Source organism: Nothobranchius furzeri, chromosome 6 (assembly GCF_043380555.1).
Source record: "Nothobranchius furzeri strain GRZ-AD chromosome 6, NfurGRZ-RIMD1, whole genome shotgun sequence".
NCBI lineage: Eukaryota > Metazoa > Chordata > Actinopteri > Cyprinodontiformes > Nothobranchiidae > Nothobranchius > Nothobranchius furzeri.
This window is the reverse complement of record NC_091746.1, coordinates 69,425,167-69,445,498: the sequence shown is the minus strand read 5'-3', so window position 1 is coordinate 69,445,498 and position 20,332 is coordinate 69,425,167. Positions and strand designations below refer to the sequence as shown.

General features: G+C 44.6%; 1 protein-coding gene and 1 long non-coding RNA gene across 2 annotated transcripts in view; one reads left to right on the top strand and one right to left on the bottom strand.

The window, feature by feature from the left end:
• LOC129154772 (uncharacterized) overlaps window positions 1-16,047 on the top strand; it is a 33,129-nt gene extending 17,082 nt beyond the window's left edge. The window contains exons 3-4 of the long non-coding RNA XR_011520898.1: window positions 15,134-15,237; window positions 15,910-16,047. This is a non-coding gene — a long non-coding RNA (uncharacterized lncRNA). The remainder of the gene's footprint in view (window positions 1-15,133; window positions 15,238-15,909) is intronic.
• Window positions 1-20,332, bottom strand: part of LOC107374959 (ephrin-A5b) — a 97,554-nt gene that overhangs the window by 35,125 nt on the left and 42,097 nt on the right. The window lies entirely within an intron of this gene.

The window sequence follows — 20,332 nt, the reverse complement described above, 5'->3', positions numbered from 1 at the left end:
CAGGAGAGTCGGCAGGCCAATTGAGCACAGTAATACCATGGTCAGTAAACCATTTACCAGTGGTTTTGGCACTGTGAGCAGGTGCCAGGTCATGCTGAAAAATGAAATCTTCATCTCCATAAAGCTTTTCAGCAGATGGAAGCATGAAGTGCTCCAAAATCTCCTGACAGCTAGCTGCATTGACCCTGCCCTTGATAAAACACAGTGGACCAACACCAGCAGCTGACATGGCACCCCAGACCATCACTGACTGTGGGTACCTGACACTGGACTTCAGGCATTTTGGCATTTCCCTCTGCCAAGTCATCCTCCAGACTCTGGCACCTTGATTTCCGAATGACATGCAAATTATGCTTTCATCCGAAAAAAGTACTTTGGACCACTGAGCAACAGTCCTGTGGTGCTTCTCTGTAGTCCAGGTCAGGCGCTCCTGCCGCTGATTCTGGTTCAAATGTGGCTTGACCTGGGGAATGTGGCACCTGTAACCCATTTCCTGCACACACCTGTACACGGTGGCTCTGGATGTTTCTACTCCAGACTCAGTCCACTGCTTCCGCAGGTCCCCCAAGGTCTGGAATCGGTCCTTCTCCACATTCTTCCTCAGGGTCCTGTCACCTCTTCTCGTTGTGCAGCGTTTTCTGCCACACTTTTTCCTTCCCACAGACTTCCCACTGAGGTGCCTTGATACAACACTCTGGGAACAGCCTATTCATTCAGAAATTTCTTTCTGTGTCTTACCCTCTTGCTTGAGGGTGTCAATGATGGCCTTCTGGACAGCAGTCAGGTCGGCAGTCTTACCCATGATTGCGGTTTTGAGTAATGAACCAGGCTGGGAGATTTTAAAAGCCTCAGGAATCTTTTGCAGGTGTTTAGAGTTACTTAGTCGATTCAGATGATTAGGTTAATAGCTCTTGTTTTGTTTAACTTTGTGTGGGGAACATGCCAAGAACATTAGAAAAGAAATCAGTTTGATCATAAAATAAATAAATAAATAAAAAGCTGTCTTGTTCTAGTTCATATTTCCTACTTCATGAGCTCAGGTGTATTCATTCAAGCACTTAAATATTCAATTCAATTTTATTTATAAAGCACCAAATCATTTAAATATTCCTGTTCTGAGTTTACTGAAAAACTTGTTCTGTAATACTTTCTTTACTAAGCTCCACCTACTTCCAGTTTAACTATGCCCAGTTCTGATGTAGGCCCCGCCCACTCTGAGTACAGATACAGACCATCTGGATGGTTGAACAGATAGATGCTTATAGTGGTGTACTCGCTCATCCCTATTTTAAACCGTACACGATGTAGAAACAGAAGTTAAAGGGGTATTTCAGCTGATTGTGTAAATTATTTTTTTAAATAAACATCCGTGTTCAAACAGCAGTTTGTTGATTAGAAATCATTTTACAAAAAAAGTATTTTTAATTTTTTTAAATGTCCCTATGAACAATGAAAATCGTGTTTTTTAGTGGTCAAACGTTACAATACTAGATTACTGTGTATTTACATAGAACTTTATTTTTAAGTGTCGGTTCTGCTGTAACAAGTGCATTTCTCCACTGTGGGATCAATGAAGTCTATTCTGTTCTATTCTAAAACTGAAATCTGGGCAAGAGCTGCTCTGACCTGTAGGATTTCAGTCGTCCATCACATCCTGAAGATGTTTATCTGTTCTGAAGCTTGGAATTCTCTGGAACAACAACTCGGTAAAACCCTCCAGCTGTGCTGAAAGCCCTGAAATCCACACCGGCTGTGTTTGTAAACAAAGTTTGGACGAGTTTCCGTGGATCTGGGCTTCAGGAACAGATGTCCTATCAGAACCTGCTGCAGCGGTCTGAAGAACACTCGGTAACAGATCCCTTTGGCGTGGATATGCCGTGTGACAATGACTTGGGATTCTTCCTACCCCCCCTCAGCCCATTTCAACCAACACCCAAGACTCTGAGCTGAGGTCAGAGGTTACTGACAGCCAATTCTTCAGTCTGAGAGTTGGTATCGAGCCAATGTCTGAGCCCGGGAGATGACCCGACCTCACCGTCATCCATATTCAGAGCTGCTGAGAGACGGAAGCTGAAAACGACTCTTCCTTCAGGTTTCGGTCTCTGATTCATTTCATTGTTGTGATGGATAGATAACTACCTTTAACTTTTAACTCATCATAGCGTAAAACATCACAGAACTCACAATGTTTTAGAGAAATAAATGATGTGCCTGAAAAAAGTCTGCTGAACTAACCTGAAGACCGGGTGTCGTGTAAAGAACGTTGGTTACGTATTGTAACCCCAGATTCTATGAGTCTAGTCGCAGCCCTTAAGCTGCTATTGGAAGGGTGATCTCAGCATCAGCCAATCATGAAGAGCTTATATGTACACCCACCAATGGTGGGCACCCCCGAGGGTATATAAGTGGAGCGACTCCACTGTTCGCCTCCGATGGCTCTTGGTCCTAACAGAACCAGTGGGGCCACTGGCTTAAGGGCTGCGACTAGACTCATAGAATCTGGGGTTACAATACGTAACCACCGTTTTATTTCGTCTAGTCTTAGCCCTTAAGCTAGCTGCTATTGGAATAATGCACAGCTTGATGAGTTTACGCCACACTGGTTAGCTCAAACCAAATGGGCACACCCAACATGTCTCCTCTTAGAGAGGGTTAGGTGCCTATCTCCAGCGGTCAATGGGCAATCAGGCGGGATACACCCTGGACAGAGAGCCAGTCCATCGCAGGGCAACACAGAGACACACAGGACAAACAATTATGCACACACACACACACACACACCTAAGGACAATTCAGACAGACCAATCTACCTAACAGTCATGTTTTGGGACTGTGGGAGGAAGCCGGAGCACCCGGAGAGAACCCACGCATGCACAGGGAGAACATGCAAACTCCATGCAGAAAGATCCCAGGCCGGGAAGCGAACTCAGGACCTTCTCGCTGCAAGGCAACAGCTCTAACCACTGCGCAGCACCATCTAAGAAACTATGTATTTGAAGCCTTCTGTTGGCCTGCTCAGCCATGTGGAACAACTCTCTGGTCCCCGTGTCTTATTAAAAAAAGCTTTCAATAATAAAACATCACTTGTCAGCATCCATTATTAATTAGCATTATTATAATTGTGCATTACACTCTTACTGTCCCAAATCCACTAAAAGTCAAATGAGTTCATTAAGCTATGCACTGGCAAACACACCTGATTTATTTTCTTCTAAAGAAATAAATGTTTGTTCACAATGGAGACAGAAAGCCAGATGTGGAGCTCTGCAAGAGGTCCCCACCTGAAGCATGCTTGGCTAGTGCATCCCCACTCCTAGCCCTCTGACCTCTCACCCTGAAGGTGATCGCAGACCCCCCTCACAGCCTTACTGCACCCGAGGGATCCATGGCCCCGCCCACCCAAAAGACTATGAACCCTGCAATCTGGGGTGGGGGGTGGGGGGGGTTGAGCAGAGGAACCCACAAAGTCTGGACTTAATCACCCGCTTCCAGCAAAGCTCACACACACACACACACACACACACACACACACACACACACACACACACACACACACACACACACACCAAAGTGTGGCGGTAATCAGCATTCTGCTGGGAGATGCTAAAATTACAGGAACATTGTTTGTGGTTCTGAAACAAAAGGCTGAAAACGGACCCCTTCAGAACCCTGACAGCCGACAGAAGCAGAAGGGAAACAGAGGTGTCAGAGTGAAAGAAGGAGGTGAAACGGGTGAGATTTAGAAGTCCCTCAGGTCCCGTAGTAACCTCAGAGGTCTCCTCCCTGGGTTTATTTGTTTGGCCCGGTTTCACATACAATGTCTTCACGAGTCGCTCGGGCCCAAAGCATTCTCAGTTCCCATCGCTGAGCGAGAAGGAGAGACTCCCTGGCTGGAGGTCCAGCTCTGAGAGGAGAGCTTTTTTCTGTTTTTGTTTCTGATGATCATGAAAAGGTTAGCGTGCATCAGCAGGTATACGTTCACACACACCCTGAGAAAGTTCAGACACAGAAGTCACGTTTAGTTTCAGCCGCCCAGCTGTTTCCTCTGGAAAGTGCAGTCGTCATTTCCAACAACTAAAGGACATTCCCGTGTAAATAAGAAGAACAAGTTCAGAGAGCTGGTGCTAATTTAACAAGCAAATAGAGAGTTATTTGCTGCTGTTATTAAAGGGGCATTATGGAAGTCTGACAGCCAAAACATGTATAGAAATAATAAATGTCTTCTTCATACATTCTCCTGCAATGCCCTGGTCCTGTAGAATGAGCCCTGGCATTTTTACTGTGATTGCCTGTTTCTCTGTAAAATCACAGAAAAAGAGAGATGCTCGGGTCGAGCAGGCTGCTTCATGCGCGTTCACGCTCAGGCATCGCCCGTAGCATTTGCTGTCCGTAGCTTTAGCAGCAGAGAGAGAGGCAGTGCCACTTTGTCGCTGTTCCTAACGACTAGTGATGAACCTAGCTACATTTCTGAGGACCCTTAGCTACTTTCTGTAGAACTTTCTTCCAGATATTTCCTGCAAATTAGCAACAAAATAGCCATTTTCACTCTGAACCGTTCTTTGAACGTTGTTTCAGCTGTCATCAAGGATATACAAGTTACAGATACAAAAGACATCACTGGCGCTTTAGTACACCAAGTAAGGCGTCGGACTCTCATGCAGAAGACCTGGGTTCAGTTCTGAGTGTGAACATAGTTTATTTAGAGTTTCTTTTTTACATTAATGGTATATTTTTTACAGTAAGATGCCCACATTTTTATTTGAGACTCGCAGAACGGCATTGAATTCACAGATAAAAAAAGATGTGGGTTCAACTTTCATTTTGGAACAATTTTTCAAGCAAGGGAAGGGAATGATCTGAGCATGCAGGAGGAATGACCCATCATAAACCTTTGTCGGCTGTGCTGAAGAGAAAGGTACAGAACCAAATTATAGTGTCCAGCTCAGATGTTCAGATGGGAATCTTTTCTTGGGTGATTTAGCTACATCTGCGATGTGCGTAGAATAAAATGTCAGTTCGTCTGCATGCGTCGGGGTAATTCTTTCTATTCTTTCTCTGTCAAAATAAACGGTCAAATACGGGAACTGTCCGGTCAACACAAGCCCTGCTTTTAACTGTTCTGTTTTCTTGTGAAAATTGTTGGAAAGAGATCAAATTTAACTTGATTACCACCAGAGCCAGTGCGCCGTTATCTTCGTGAAGGTAAATGAGGGAAAAACAAATTGATCGGATCCTGCACGTCTTTTAACACATTGGTCAGGATTGACACACTTTGTTTTCATTTAGTTGGTTAAAAAAAGTCGGGCTCGGGTCGGGCCAGAGAAACCTGAAAACCTTTTCGGACCGGGTTGGGCTGGGGCTCCACCCCCTCGGGCCGGGCCGGACACGGGCTCAGGTTTTAGGCCCGTGCAGGGCTCTAGTAACGACTCCGAAGCGCTTTACACTACAGTGCATCATTCTCACACACATTCACACACTGATGATGAGCTACGATGTAGCCACTGCTGCCCTGGGGCACACTGACAGAGGTGAGGCTGCCGAGCACAGGCGCCACCGGTCCCTCCGACCACCAGCAGCAGGCAAGGAGGGTTAAGTGTCTTGCCCAAGGACACAACAGCAGAATTCTCTGTCTGGAGCAGGGATCGAACCTGCAACCTTCAGATTACTGGACAACCCGCTCAACCTCAAACATCCGAATGTTTACTGGGTCACTTTAGCAGGTTCGTATAACACAACTGTGACTTAAAACACCCTTCAGGGTTTCCCCCAGAAAACTTGATAAGCCTTGCTTGCTTTAAAATTCATGTTGGATGATGCTAATGACAAATCTGCAGAACAATTCCTTGGGGTGCTTGAACCATTTGATCTTCAACAAAATGTCCATAATCAAAGCCACAATCTGGGATGAACTCTCTATCATAATCTATCATAATCAAAGATATGGATTTGTCGAACATTGTTGTTAAGGATGTGGGTCTGTCTGACCATTTCTGTGTTTTATCTGAGACATCCATGTCACTTGCTACACATCACACCTCAGTTGTTCTCAAAAAAGGTATCTGGGTGACCACACAGATGCAGTTTTTCTAGAATGCATGAATACGTGAACAAGTCTGACAACCAGCTGCGCCGATTCACTTTTAAATCACTTCAACCTCAAAACTCTTGAAGTCCTTGACACGGTTGCATCCAAAAAGGTCAAATTTGTCACTAGCAAACAAAAACCTCCAAGGAGGTTCACTAAATCAGTTACAGATCAGAAAAGAAAATGCAGGAAAGCTGAGTGTCATCTCGGAAAAAGTAACCTACCAGATCACTATGAAACCTTCAGAATGCAGCTGCACACTTACAACTCTGAATTAAATAAGGCTAGACAAGCATTCTTCTCCAAAGTCATTAGGGATGATATTTACAACTACTTTTTTTTGTTTGCCACTTTCACATGTATTAATAAGATCAGTAGGCCCCCACCCCACAGCAGCACATGTAACATCATGTAGGAACTAAACATAGAAGCAGCCTGCGAGTGCCCTGCATGCCAGCACCGCACCACCTGGTTCATTCAATCTGCCCCCACAGGCCCCCCCGCCATCTGTCAGAGTCTCGTCCATCAGCCTGCAAACCAGGAGCTATCACAGACAGACCGCCTGCAGAGGGCCTCGGCTCTGATTTAGGTGGTCCTCCTCCAGAGGGACCCGTCTCAGGTTTGCAGGCTGTATTTTATATTCACAACCGCTGAAGCATTCCAGTGTCGGCGCCTCCACATACTCGGCTCAGTAATGGCCCCGTCATCAGTGACCTCCAACAGACAAATTTCAGTGCATATGAAATAATGTCCAACTGATGCGGATCGTCAACGCAGGGGAGAGGTGCATGTGAACGTGTACGTGCTGATTCATTTTCGCTTCATCTTAACAATTATTTAGCTTTAAAGAGCTAACCGTTTTGAGAAAGTATTCTATTTTGTTGTAATTTTAACCAAAGACGAACTCAACTTTAAGGATGTCCCCGTCTTAATACGAGAATGAGGATCCCAACTGGAAAAGAATGGATTGTCCTCTCCAGGTCTGCATGGAGAGGTCCTGCCTCAGGAGGAGGTGGACAGGAGGATTAGGCCAGCGTCTGCAATGTTGAGGATGCTGAAGCTGTCCGTTTTGGTGAAGACAGACAAGAAGCCCTTGGTTGGCCAACGTTTCAACCCAAACCCCTCCCTCCATACACGTAATAAATGGTAAATGGCCTGTATTTGATACAGCGCCTTCTAGAGTCCTGGAATCCTGAGGCAGGGATGCCTCCTGGGTGTAAACTCTGGGGTCCAATGGGGGACACGCCGGAGAGATCATGTCTCTGAGAAGCGCTGGGAACACCTTGAGATCCCAATCAAAAGAGGCGATGTAGATAACCCTAACCCACGCAGAAGCCGAAGTCGAGGAGAACTTTTCAGAAAATATTTTGGTGTTAACAGTAATCAGACTATTTCATCAATCAGTTGTGTATCCAAAGACTTTGAGGGTTTAAATTAAATCCATCCAGTGATTCATGAGTGACTGCTAACAGAAACATGTCATACTGGCAGCCAGGAGAAAAAATATTGAAACTGTTTCACATCCTTCTTTTATCCAGCATGTCTGATTGTTAGAGAAAGAACTCACCAACCAAACCCAGGCTAAATAAGGTCAGTAAAGCCGACACAGCTTGGAGACGGGCCTCAGCAACGAAGCAAGCTCACCTCAAGCAGCTGCTACCGAATCAGGACAAATCCAATGTAACGTCACGAAATGGCCTGATTTTGAGATCCCACAGGTCAAGATCTACAGCCAGGTCAACTTAACATGGCTATGACACAAACTACAATATTTTCCCCTCACAGGAGTCTGGAAGTCTGCACGTAGTCCCTTTAATCAGAGCCTGCCTTCCTCACACCAACTGGACTGCAGCTCTGAGAGATGTGTGTGTGTGTGTGTGTCCTCCAAGGTCCTTCACAGATAAACTCTTTTAAATGAAATCCTTTATTCCCAGAAGAAAGAAGATGTTATAATTATATACAATGAAATGTTCATTGATCTGTAATTAATGATATATGCTTAGTATGTTTACTGTATGAGGTCATCACCATTCACACTCACACAAAGACAAAGTTAAGTTAACGCATGACACATAGTTAAGCTTTTGCCCAGATTCAGAGTCTCCACATCAATGAGGGTGTGTCTCTGCGATGCTTGGTAATATCTTCAAACTTGTCAACCTGTGGATGGCTATTCAATCATAACATCAATCCATTAAAACTAGCCAGCTCTGGTTTTTCCCTCAGTTCGAACAGTTCAATAGTTCGAGCAGGGGTGGCGTTAGGCCCGGCTACTTGGGCTCAAGCCCCGGATCTAAAACGTGGAAGTAACATGCAGTACCAAAGTCCAACAGAGAGGGAGCAGCTGGCAATAGTTTGTATACAGCCTACCTGAGCCTCCACCACTGAAGAAGAAGCCCTTCAGCAGCCGGCTTCTTCTACACTCTCTGCCTGAAACGTAAATGTAAAGATGGACATAAGGGCGTTTTTTAGACCAAAAGTACTGCGACAGAATGTCTGTGAAGGTTCTCAGTCGTCCAGGTCATTGTAGTCTAAGGAGCTTTGAAAGAAAAGCGTCTGGACTTCTTTGAGTTGCTTGAAGACGTTTCACCTCTCATCCGAGAGGCTTCTTCGGTTCTAAGGTCAAATGGTGGAGAGTCCCAGATTTAAACCCAGTGGGAGTTTCCCCCCGAAGAGGGAACTAAAGACCCCCTGATGATCTTCTACATAAACACATGAGCCAAGGTGTGGCTGATTCCGTCCTAAATCCGCCCCTGAGTTCGAGGGTTCTAGAGCGAGCTTCAGACTGGCCATCTTTAGCACCTCTTTAACCAACAAGGAGTTTGACATGTCGTCTAACTCTTTTTAAACCTTTTTCGCACCTGCAAAGCTGATAACAACAAGAAAGAATCTGCAGTATAAAGCTGACGCAAACTCCTTCAGAGTTATTTTCAAGACGCTCGGTTTCATCTATCGTTGTAACCCGGAGACATCTCAGGACTGATTTGGTCACATCGAGGTTTCTCTACGAACCAAGTGCAGTTGGGTCGTCGGCTCCTTGACATCTCGGGTCCAAACGGGGGTCTCCAGAACGGGTGAGGTAGAACACAGCGAGATGGCGTCTGTATGTGGTTTTGAGAATAACAATTTTCTAGCTTATTTGCAAACCAAATTATTTCCATCCTTAACTCAGATTTCTGTGATAGAGACTCTGAATACATTATATTCACACCTAAGTTCCAGACACAATCCTTTAGTTTGCATCCACTCACAGTATAATAGTTTAACCAATTTGACAAGTCTTAATTGTTTGTAAAGTAAATTCTTAAATTTTATAAACCTGACTGTTTCTTTAATCAAACGAAGTGTGTACGATCCCTTAATGAATAAAATAATCCTAGAATCTTCTGATTAAAACAATAAGACCAAGCAGGCGATATTCTAGTTAAATAGAGTATCACAGCTTATTGGTCACAAGTAGTGTTAATAATATAAATAGCTCTTGAAGCTATTTACTTAACCAAACATACTATTGATCTAACATTACATAATTGGCGTTACCAGCCAGATTAATTAAAATCGTACACTTCGATGGTTTTTGAATCATTAATTAACATCAAAAATCTATTTTCTGTGTCTGGGTGAAAAACGAGGGCGATCTCGTTACTCACCACCAGGGGACGCAGCTCTCCCTTGTCATTCAAAGTCTATATGTCTATTTGAAAGCTTCATTTGAGCTAAACTGCAGGTAATTAACTATTTGTTGATATTTTAAGATAAATACATTCATGGGTGTGTGTTTTCATGTCTTGAGTGATTCTGCTACATTTGTTTGTGCGGTTTTGTCACTGTTGTAAGCTTGTGCTAGGCCAGGAAACTAATCCCTACTTAGCATTTAGCTGCTCGCTAATATGGTCTGATCAATCGGGCACACTAACGCCGCATAACGGTCGTTTTCCTGACGAGAATACCGGATGTTAATTCTGTTTTTAATCAGAATTACACCAAGGATGCCTGAGGCTATTTAATTAGCCAAAATTAGCGCTACTACCCGTAGGCCCCCCCTCGACTGAGAGGCCCAAAAAACGGAAGAGCGTAGCGAGTGGATGCCGCAAAATTACACGCTATACCGACAAAATTAGAGCGAGAACCTGAGTGGTATTCCGTGTTTTATAAATAAAGTTGAGTTGTAGTGAACTTCTACAAAATGTTGCGTAATAATTTCTTAGTCCTCTTCAGCGGTGCAGTAGGGCAGTGTACAGTAGCAACATGTCACACAGAGAGATGAACTATTATTTATCAGCGTGAGAAACTTTTTTTTCTAACTTATTTCTAAACTATTTATTTACAGGTCCCATCAGTTATTTTAGTAATTGTCCCAGACATCTTGTGCTACCCCTGTCACAATGATAGCAGGTGGGCCCTGCAACACACACATACCCTCTCCCAGTCTCACAGCAATCAGGACATGCTGCGTGTGTGTGCAGCACACAGCCTGCCCACAGTTTGTCATTTTGTAGTGGCTAAGGGGCCTGCGGGTGCAGTGTGTGTCGCTCACTCCAGCTCCAACAAAAGGAAGCCTGCTCTGTTTCGCATTCCCTTTCCTAATGTCTGGATGGAAGGTATGGATTGCAGGCAGATTATATTGCGAACATGCATGGTTACTAGAAATGTTCCCAGGTTGTACGCCATCCATCCATCTTTGGTGTGTTCTTGCTGTGTTGAAATTCTAATTCCATCTTTTAGCTCTTTTTTAAAACCCAGAAAGGTTTTATTTACCTGCGACTAGGGTTGTCACGGTGTGAAAATGTAACCTCACGGTTATTGTAGGATGGGAGGCAGATCTTTTAGCTATCAGGCTCCTCTCCTGTGGAACCAACTCCCAGCTTGAGTCCGTAAGGCAAACACCTTGTCTACTTTCAAGACCTGCCTTAAAACATTTTTAATTATTTGAACTTTATTTTTTCTCTAAGTGCTTTTCTCCCCAGAAGAAGCTACAATGATGTTCTGCTGAGCTGTGGTAGCCTCATGGAGGGGGCCATCGGCTAGCTCACTGCTGCTAACCACTTACACATTCTCCCTTTCCTGATAACGTGTGTGTGTGTGTGCGTGTGTGTCTGCTCTGTCTTCTCGATCCCCAGTGAGTCATGGTGGATGGCTGCTTATACTGAGCCAGGATCCTCTGGAGGTTTCTTCCTGTTAAAAGGGAGTTTTCCTCTCCACTGTCGCTGTATGCTTGCTTAGTATGAGGACTGCTGTAAAGACTCTGACACTAGTCAGTGACTTGATGCAACCTGCTGGGTTCCTTATATAGGAAACTTTTGACTGATTGGCTTAATAACCTGACCTGTATTGGAATGCTTCTTCTATTCACCTGATGTTAGATGGTGCATCTCTAAAAAAGCTTAAGAATTAAAAGAAAGCTATATTTAAATTTACCATAACTGTACTGGGTCTACTTTTGTTCCTATTTTTATGGTATAATGTATATTTTTAAACTGGTTTGGCTTACAGTAGCGTCCTTGTTGATCTATGCTGGCATTTGTTTCCCTAGATTTCCTTCAATCATACATCATTAAAATGAAGTATTATCCCTACAAAGCTTCAGGAGCAGAGAACCCTTTGCTCAAAGCTTCCTGAGCCAAAGGACTTTCGCAGAAAAATGGGACACATAAAAGAGAAAAGACAAAAGGGAGAAAATAGAAAATGAAAGATTCAAAAGAGCAGAAGAGGGGATGGATGCAGCTTAAATGAGCGTCTCAGGGAGGAATGCTGGATAAATATACTCCCTTCCACTGAATGATAGGCATTATCATTTCTCATCGAGCCCCTGTGGAGATGGAGAGCTGAGCAGGACTGGACCTGCCATCTTAACCCTTCCCCTCTGCTTGGTTTACACGGCCATTACCATCTTCATCCTCCCAAATGCCCATCTTTTACTTCCATCTTTAATCTGTTTAATACACCCTCCTACCCCCCACCATCGCTCTGGCTCATCACTGCTATTAGCAGCTCGCCTTCTGACTTCAGCCATGGCATGTGATCACCATTAGCACCTCGTGGAAAGAGCACTGTCATCATGTGTGCCATCATTTTCCCCCATAACCGTTAAGATCATTGTAAAAAGATACCATCGCTTACACAATGTCTTCAGATAACGGGATGTAGCCTCACAGGTGGACCCTACAGCTGCTCTCCAGCTCCAGCAGACACATACTTATTTTTTACGACTTTGGTTCTTAATGTATATCCTTCCTCTCCTTCAGTGCCAGGAGCCAGAGGTTGAGGGAAGATTAGTGGTCAGAGAGACCATCCGGTTAACAAAATAGCCAGAGGTTTGATTTCCTTACCAATTACCAGAGATCTGAGAGAAGATTCGAGCTCAATCAATGCTGCTGTTATATGACTGGGGGGTGGGGGTGGGGTGGGGGGTGGGTGCACAACTCAATAAACAGGCATCCTGTTTCATTACAACTGAGCCACGACCCAGTAATGTCTCTGACCCATGATTCACTTAGACCTGACACAGAAGCTGCTGGATGTCCCAAACCCCCTCAGTAAGGATGAAACCAAATCAAGACTTTGTCCTGTTTATCTGCTTCCTGATGGATTCTTTAGGATGGATTTACCTAAACCAGAGAATTAAACATGTGTTGCTACTTAACACAAAATGCTGCTACTTACATCGCAGGTCCTTATGATATTATACCAGCAGCGAGATTCACTTGGACCTTGACCTGGACTCCTTGGAAGAGGAGATTAATCGGGGCCCTCCTGGTGCAAAAAGGAGCATCAGCATCATGTAGGAGGAGACATTAAATAGGAGTGCGTGTCGAAATAATCATGAGGAGCTATTTAAGCTACTTCTGCAGCAGCGTCCACCAAGGAAGTCCTTTAAAACTTCACAATAAAAGCCTGACACATAAAATGTCTGAAGCTTATGAAATAGTTTGATAAAACTCAGAATAATTTTTCCACAACATCTTCAAATTTTAGGATTTCAGTTAAACTCAGTTCAGGCTTTAATGAATGGGTACTAAAATGTTCATTGAGCTGCTAAATAAAAGGATTTCCAGCACTTTGTTAAAATTAAACACAACTTAAAAGTTTCACAGTTTTTTATGTGCATCTAAAACACAAAATGCTGCATTTGAAAAATATTTCTTAATGGTAGTTTGAATTGTTAAATTACTTTTAAAAGCTTAAATCTGACCATCTAACCCTGTTCTATGAGAAAAAGTAAGTCAGCTTCCATCCATCCAACTATTTTCTTCCGTCTCCTCAGCTACTCGAGCCAGCTCCTCCAGGGGAATCCCAAGGTGCCCTGGCCAGCCGAGGAGTAATGACGGCATCCTGACCAGATGCCTGAGCCACCTCAACTTTCAATTCAATTTCAATTCAATTTTATTTATAAAGCGCCGAATCACGACAAGTCGTCTCAAGGCACTTCACATGATAAACATTCCAATCCCGGACAGTTCATTAAGCCAATCAGATAAAAGTTTCCTATACAAGGAACCCAGCAGGTTGCATCAAGTCACTGACTAGTGTCAGTGTCTTTACAGCAATCCTCATACTAAGCAAGCATATAGCGACAGTGGAGAGGAAAACTCCCTTTTAACAGGAAAAAACCTCCAGATGATCCTGGCTCAGTATAAACAGCCATCCTCCATGACACTGGGGATCGAGAAGACACACACACACACACACACACACACACACACACACACACACACACACACACACACACACACACACACACACACACACGCACGCACGCACACACACACACACAGCTTGCTTTTGCATTGCTGTTAGACCAGATTGGGGGGTTGTGGTTCCCCTCTGATCACTGAGCCTGGGACAATAATTACATTAACACTAAATAAATAGTTTAGAAATAAGTTCCTCTCCCTGATTTCATCTCTCTGAGTGACATGTTGCTGGTACACACGCCCCCTGCAGCACCGCTGGACAGGACTAAATAATTAATATGCAACATTTTGTGGAAGTTCACTACAACATAGATGTTTTTAGGTTTATTTAATATTAAAAATGCATTTTATAATTATTGCTGTCAGTATTTGTAAGATATTGGTTGGGTATTTGTGGGTATTTGTGTTTGGCTTAAAGAAGTTCAACCTCAGCCCTTTGGGTCATGAACTATGAGCAAGTGTGTTGGCCTTTGGGAATCCAGAGTTCATTATGTAATTATCTTGTTTATTTCGTTCACTTATTTATTTTTGTCCTGATTGTGTCCTGTGCAACTTTAGGACAAAATGCATGAATAAATTGTAAAAATCAACATAAATTTAAAAATCGTCTTCAACAATCGAGATCTCAATTTATGTTTATGTTGATTTATTTGACAGACACTTTTATCCAAAGCGACTTACAATTTATAACCTATAGGGCATGTTGTGAATTTCAGTCACAATAACCAAGAGTATCATTTTTGCCATAATCGAGCAGCCCTATGGAAAAGATCCTCCAGGATATGAAGGCTGTATGAAGAGCTGCTGCTGCTTCTTGAGCCGCTTGTGGATGTAAAACAACTTACTTTTTATAGAAAGCATCAACATCATCATTTTAAAATAGGTTCATGAACACAGCTGGAACTTTGACTTTGTCCACTTTGACCTGACCTGAAAAAGACTTCAGACCAGGTCCACTCAGGACTGGTTCAGCCAGCCCAACTTTTGACATTTGGCTCATTGGAGTCAATAAAACATGAATTCCAGTAAATGTCCAACTCTCAGAGCCTGTGTGCGGCAAGTTTGGCCTCTAAATTAATCAGACCAAAATCCATCGTCTTATACCTCCCGTCGATGCCGGGGGGGGGGGGGGGGGGGGCTGTCCCCCCATTGACGCTTTGTGCTTTGTTGATATCAGCAGTCTGGACCCTCCCACGCACACCGGCTGGAGTCCAGCATTTTCAAAGAGTGTCGCTGGCCGACGTATCGAGCTGTTCTGGAGGATTTTCTCTGATCTGCTTTGTGTGTGTGTGTGTGTGTGTGTGTGTGTGTGTGTGTGTGTGTGTGTGTGTGTGTGTGTGTGTTGCTATCTCAGGAGCAGTGTAGGCGGTGTAGGAGAAGGAAGAGGTGCTGTGATAAGGTCAGAACTTCTCACATCTCTGTGCTGATAAAGCAGGAGCCAAAGCAGAACATCAAAGAGTAAGACCACACCTCTCGGTTATCTCTGCCCAGCTTTGTCTCCGGTTTTATTTTACAGCGGCGTGCTTCACCCGAGCAAAACAGCCTCTGAGAGTTCCACACAGATCAAATCTACTTTGTTTTGACCAAAAAGTTTCCTGGAAATCAGAATCAGAAATTAACAGATTGCTGCAAAAAGCCTGAGATGTCCAAGTCCCTTAGAACTCCTCATGAGGGAAACTACTGGAGTTTAGAGCTTTTGTGCTGCAGAAATAATGATTTAAACTCACCTTACGACTTATCAACTCAGACTTCCAGAGTTTGACAGAAATGTGGAAAAAGGAAAGTAAAAAAAAAAAAACTTTTGTGGAATGTGACAAAAGTTAAAATCAGACAATAGTTTCTCTCCTCATATGAAAACAAAGTCCATTCAGTCACGTTGTTTCCAACAACACAAACGCCGAGACCTTTTGTGTTGTTTCATAACAAATAATCCCGATTAACTCCTTTCAGCTTGCTCGCAAAATTCCTGCAGACTTATTTTGTTCATTCAATTTAAGTCGGTGATTGGGTAAATAAGTAAAATAATGGAAAAAATATTTTAGGTCTGTATCTGTCACATGTAAAACGTTTGAACCATAACTAATTCCTTTACATTTTTGCCCATCCATCCCTCCCCGTCCACTTCTCCAGGGTCGGGTCACGGAGGCAGAAGCCTAAGCAGGCAGGTCCAGACTTCTCTCTCCCCAGGTACTTGGGCCAGCTCCTCCAGGGGAAACCCGAGGTGCCCTGGCCAGCCGAGGAGTAAAGAACACATCCTAACCAGTTGCCCGAGCCACCTCAACTGGCTCCTCTCTATGTGGAGGAGCTATCCAAAGCTCATGACCAAAGGTGAGGGTAGGAACGTAGATCCACCAGCCACATCAATGTAGAAGCAGCACCAATCCACCTATCAGTCTCACGCTCCATCTTTCCTTCAATTGTGAACAAGACCCCAAGATACTTAAACTCCTCCACTTAAGGCAGGACCTCATCCGTGACCCAGAAAAGGCCATTCTACCCTTTTCCAAGTGAAAATCATGGTCTTGGTTTTAGAAGAGCTGGTTCTCATCTCAGCTGCTTCGCTCTCGGCTGTGAACAGCTCCAGCAAAAGATCACAGTCTTCAGTGAAAATCACCATCTGATGAAGCCAACGGGACCACATCATCTTCAAAAGTCAGAGATCTGATCCTCAGGCCACCAAAACAGATTCCCTCAACACCATGGCTGCTCCTAGAAATTCTGTCTATGAAAGTTATGAACAGGATCAGTGACAAAGCGCCACCTTGACTGAGTCCAAGTGTCACCAAAATTGGGCCCAACTTACTGTGTGCAATGCAGACCAAGCTCTGACACCAGTCATACAGGGATGTAACAGTCTTCACCCGTTAACCCCACCTGACATTTGCTCCTTGTTTTTTTCAGATCCTGCTCATCTTCTCACCTCCAGCCATGCTCAGCGCCTCGCTGATTTTTATCTTGAGAGGCACTGTAGAAATGATACTTTCTTCTTCTTCTTCTACTCTTGGACCTCTCACCAGCCTGCATCTCCCTCCACGTAGTCACGCTCACCACCACCCATCCACCCTCCCTGGAACCCCTCTTGCCACTTGGACCCCGCCAGCTCAGACCTGACAACCCCTTCACATGCAGTCTCCTCAAGCTGCCCAGTAAGACCTCCACTCCTCCTCCTCCACCATCAATCTACCAAACCTCCAACTAACCCCGATTCTGCTTACTGACCAGGTCTCGCCGCCCCTGAATCGCCCAGTTTGGGACACCCTAATGGGCCATTCCCATCTGTACCGGGTCGGCCCGGGCCGGGTAGCGTAGGTTGTTTACATATCTGGGTGGCCTGGTATTTTTCCGGGCCAACCGAGGCTCATTCTCAGCCCTCTTCTCGAGGGGGTCTGCTTCAGGCCGACCAGGGCCAACACACCCACTGCTGACAGCAAATTCACACCTTCCATTAGAGCAAGCCTCTGATTGGTGGGTAGAATCAGCCCACATGGGCTTAAGGCAAGGATGTGTGGAATCAACCGGGCCAGGCTGGGGCCGACTGGGGCTACCCGGCCCGGGCCGACCCGGTACAGATGGGAATGGCCCATTAGTTGCTCATCATTTTAATAAAAACTTTGTTCTTATTCACATTTGTTTCTGCATGTCTTCGGGAAATGTATTTTTATTTTCATGTGACCAAACGCCCCAGAGGAGCTTCATGAATGCAGACCAGAGGCCTTAAGGCTCAGCTCACCAAAACAATCAGTTCTCTGGTTCCTTTTCATTCCTCCTCCAAACTAGAACCAGTCCATGAGCTTGATTTCTCCGGTTTAAATACATCCTCAAGCCGCCTCACGCCTCCTCCAGAAATACGCGTTTTCCATAGATAGTTCGTAAAATAAACAGTTGTCTTTGCTTCTGGCTTAACATGACAAAACTCTTTCAGATGGAGAGAAATATAGAAGTAAGTGTGAGAGAAAACGAGAGACTGGTTTCACTGGTTCTCACCCAGACGAATGTCTACGAGAGGTAAAAGGAAACGGGCAAGTGGAGCAGAACCGAACCAGAGGGCAACCTGGAGTCTGTCACTTCTGGGCCTGGAAACTGAAGTTCATGGGGACAAAGCGCGTGTGCGTGCTGGTAAGCGGGCGAGCAAAGTCCCGTCTTTTGTCTTCAATCCTAACAGTGTAACAAAGGTCACGCTCCTTCAGGATAACCCGGGGAGCGCACCGTGGGCTCCAGACCATTTCCCCCTGCTCTCTTTTTGTGATTTGGTGTCAGCAGAATTTCCGTGGTGTACAGACGACGCCTTTCATGTGGAAGGGTTCTCATGGTCTTGTAGACGCTCATTCAAAGCGCGGAACAATGCGGGTCCGTTACTATCCCAGAAAACTCACTGGCGCCCTGAACGGACTCTCCCCTTTCGTTTTAAGTGCTGTTAACTCTGCAGCCTAACAGGTGTAAAAGGTCAAAAGACCCAATGAGGGTTTCCTCCAGAAAGCTTAATCTGACGGCCAAAGTAAACCCTCAGCTTAGACGGTTCTGTTTTGACCCTAAAGAACCAGAACATGGAGAACACAGGCGTCTTTCTGTGGTGACAGTTTCCCCTAAGGTCGATCAGTTTACACTTTAACATAAACTTGTCATTTAAGATGCATCATATTCTAATGTCCCACTGGTCCTGGAAGGACCTGGTTCTGAATCCAGACAGATTTTAACCAGGAGCATTTGGAGCTCTATCTTGTGAAACATCAATATTTTCTACAGAAAAAAATGACTGACTGGCCGCTCCTCATTCCAGTTTGCTGCTTCCTGCTTCTTTAAGCGCCTCGTGATTTTTATCTTGAGAGGCGCTACAGAAATTATATTTTCTTCTTTCTTCTTCAACGACAGGAATGAGCTGCAGCTCACTACCTACATTCATCGTCTACCTTCAATAATTCATGGTGATCAATAGTTTCTGATCAATGTTCCTGCTTCTGAGTATTAAAGACTGGTTTAGTCTGTTGTGATTGCTCGTACTTATTATGTATGAGAACAGTCAATTCAATTCAATTCAAGTTTATTTATATAGCGCCAAATCACGACAAGAGTCGTCTCAAGGCACTTCACATAATAAACATTCCAATTCATAGTTCATTAAGCCAATCAGAAATAATGTGTCCCATATAAGGAAACCAGTAAATTGCATCGAGTCACTGACTAGTGTCAGTGACTATACAGCAATCCTCATACTAAGCAAGCATGCAGCGAGAGTGGAGAGGAAAACTCCCTTTTAACAGGAAGAAACCTCCAGAGAATCCTGGCTCAGTATAAGCAGCCATCCTCCACGACTCACTGGGGATGGAGAAGACAGAGCAGACACACACACACACACACACACACACACACACACACACACACACACACACACACACACACACACACACACACACACACACACACACACACACACACACACACACACACACACACACACACAGTCCTTTGTTTTTAGGTCTTTATGTCTGACTGTTTATATAATTGTATCTTGTATGGCTTATCTTATCTGTGTTCTTCGGTGTAAAGCTAACTATGTGCTGCTGCCTCTGGGCCAGATCATCGTGATAAACGAGAACAAGTTCTCAATCCACTCATTTGGATAAATGAAGGTTAAATAAATAAAAATTAAATGAATGAAAATTGCTTTTTTCCCTTTCATGTTGAGAGTTTGGATGTTTTTAGGTTTTATATTTAGGTATCATGTAAAAATGGCAGCAGGTTTTAACCAGTGAGTTCAGAATGTTTGTTTTAGAAGAAATTAGACTTGTTTTTATTGTCATTAACCCTTTGATGCATAATGGTCACTACAGTGGACAGGTAGTCAAAATTGTTATTCATTTATTTTTGCTATTAAGCACAGCTGCTGAAGACTTTATTGCATTTGAGCCCCTCCTTTTGGACTTCAGTAAGTCAAGCCAACATGTTTCATGTTCAGAATGCACGCTGTCCACTGAGGTGGACATGTAATAAATTATTTGTCCATCCATCCATTTTCATCCGCTTATCCGGAGTCGGGTCACGGGGCAGTAGCCTAAGACAAGAGGCCCAGACTTCCCTCTCCCCAGCCACTTGGGCCAGCTCCTCTGGGGGGAATCCCAAGGCGTTCCCTGGCCAGGTGAGAGACATAGTCCCTCCACCGTGTCCTGGGTCTACCTTTAGGTCTCCGGATGTGGCCAGAAAACCTCACCAGGGAGGCGTCCAGGGGGCATCCTGACCAGATGCCCGAGCCACCTCAACTGGCTCCTCTCGATGTGGAGTAGCAGCGGATCTACTCCGAGCCCCTCCAGAATGACCGAGCTTCTCACCCTATCTCTAAGGGAGAGCCCAGCCACTCTTCGGAGAAAACTCATTTCGGCCGCTTGTATCCGCTATCTCGTTCTTTCAGTCACTACCCAAAGCTCGTGACCATAGGTGAGGGTAGGAACGTAGATTGACCGGTAAATCGAGAGCTTCGCCTTCTGACTCAGCTCTCTCTTCACCACGACAGACCGGTACAACGCCCGCATCACTGCAGACGCAGCACCAATCCACCTAT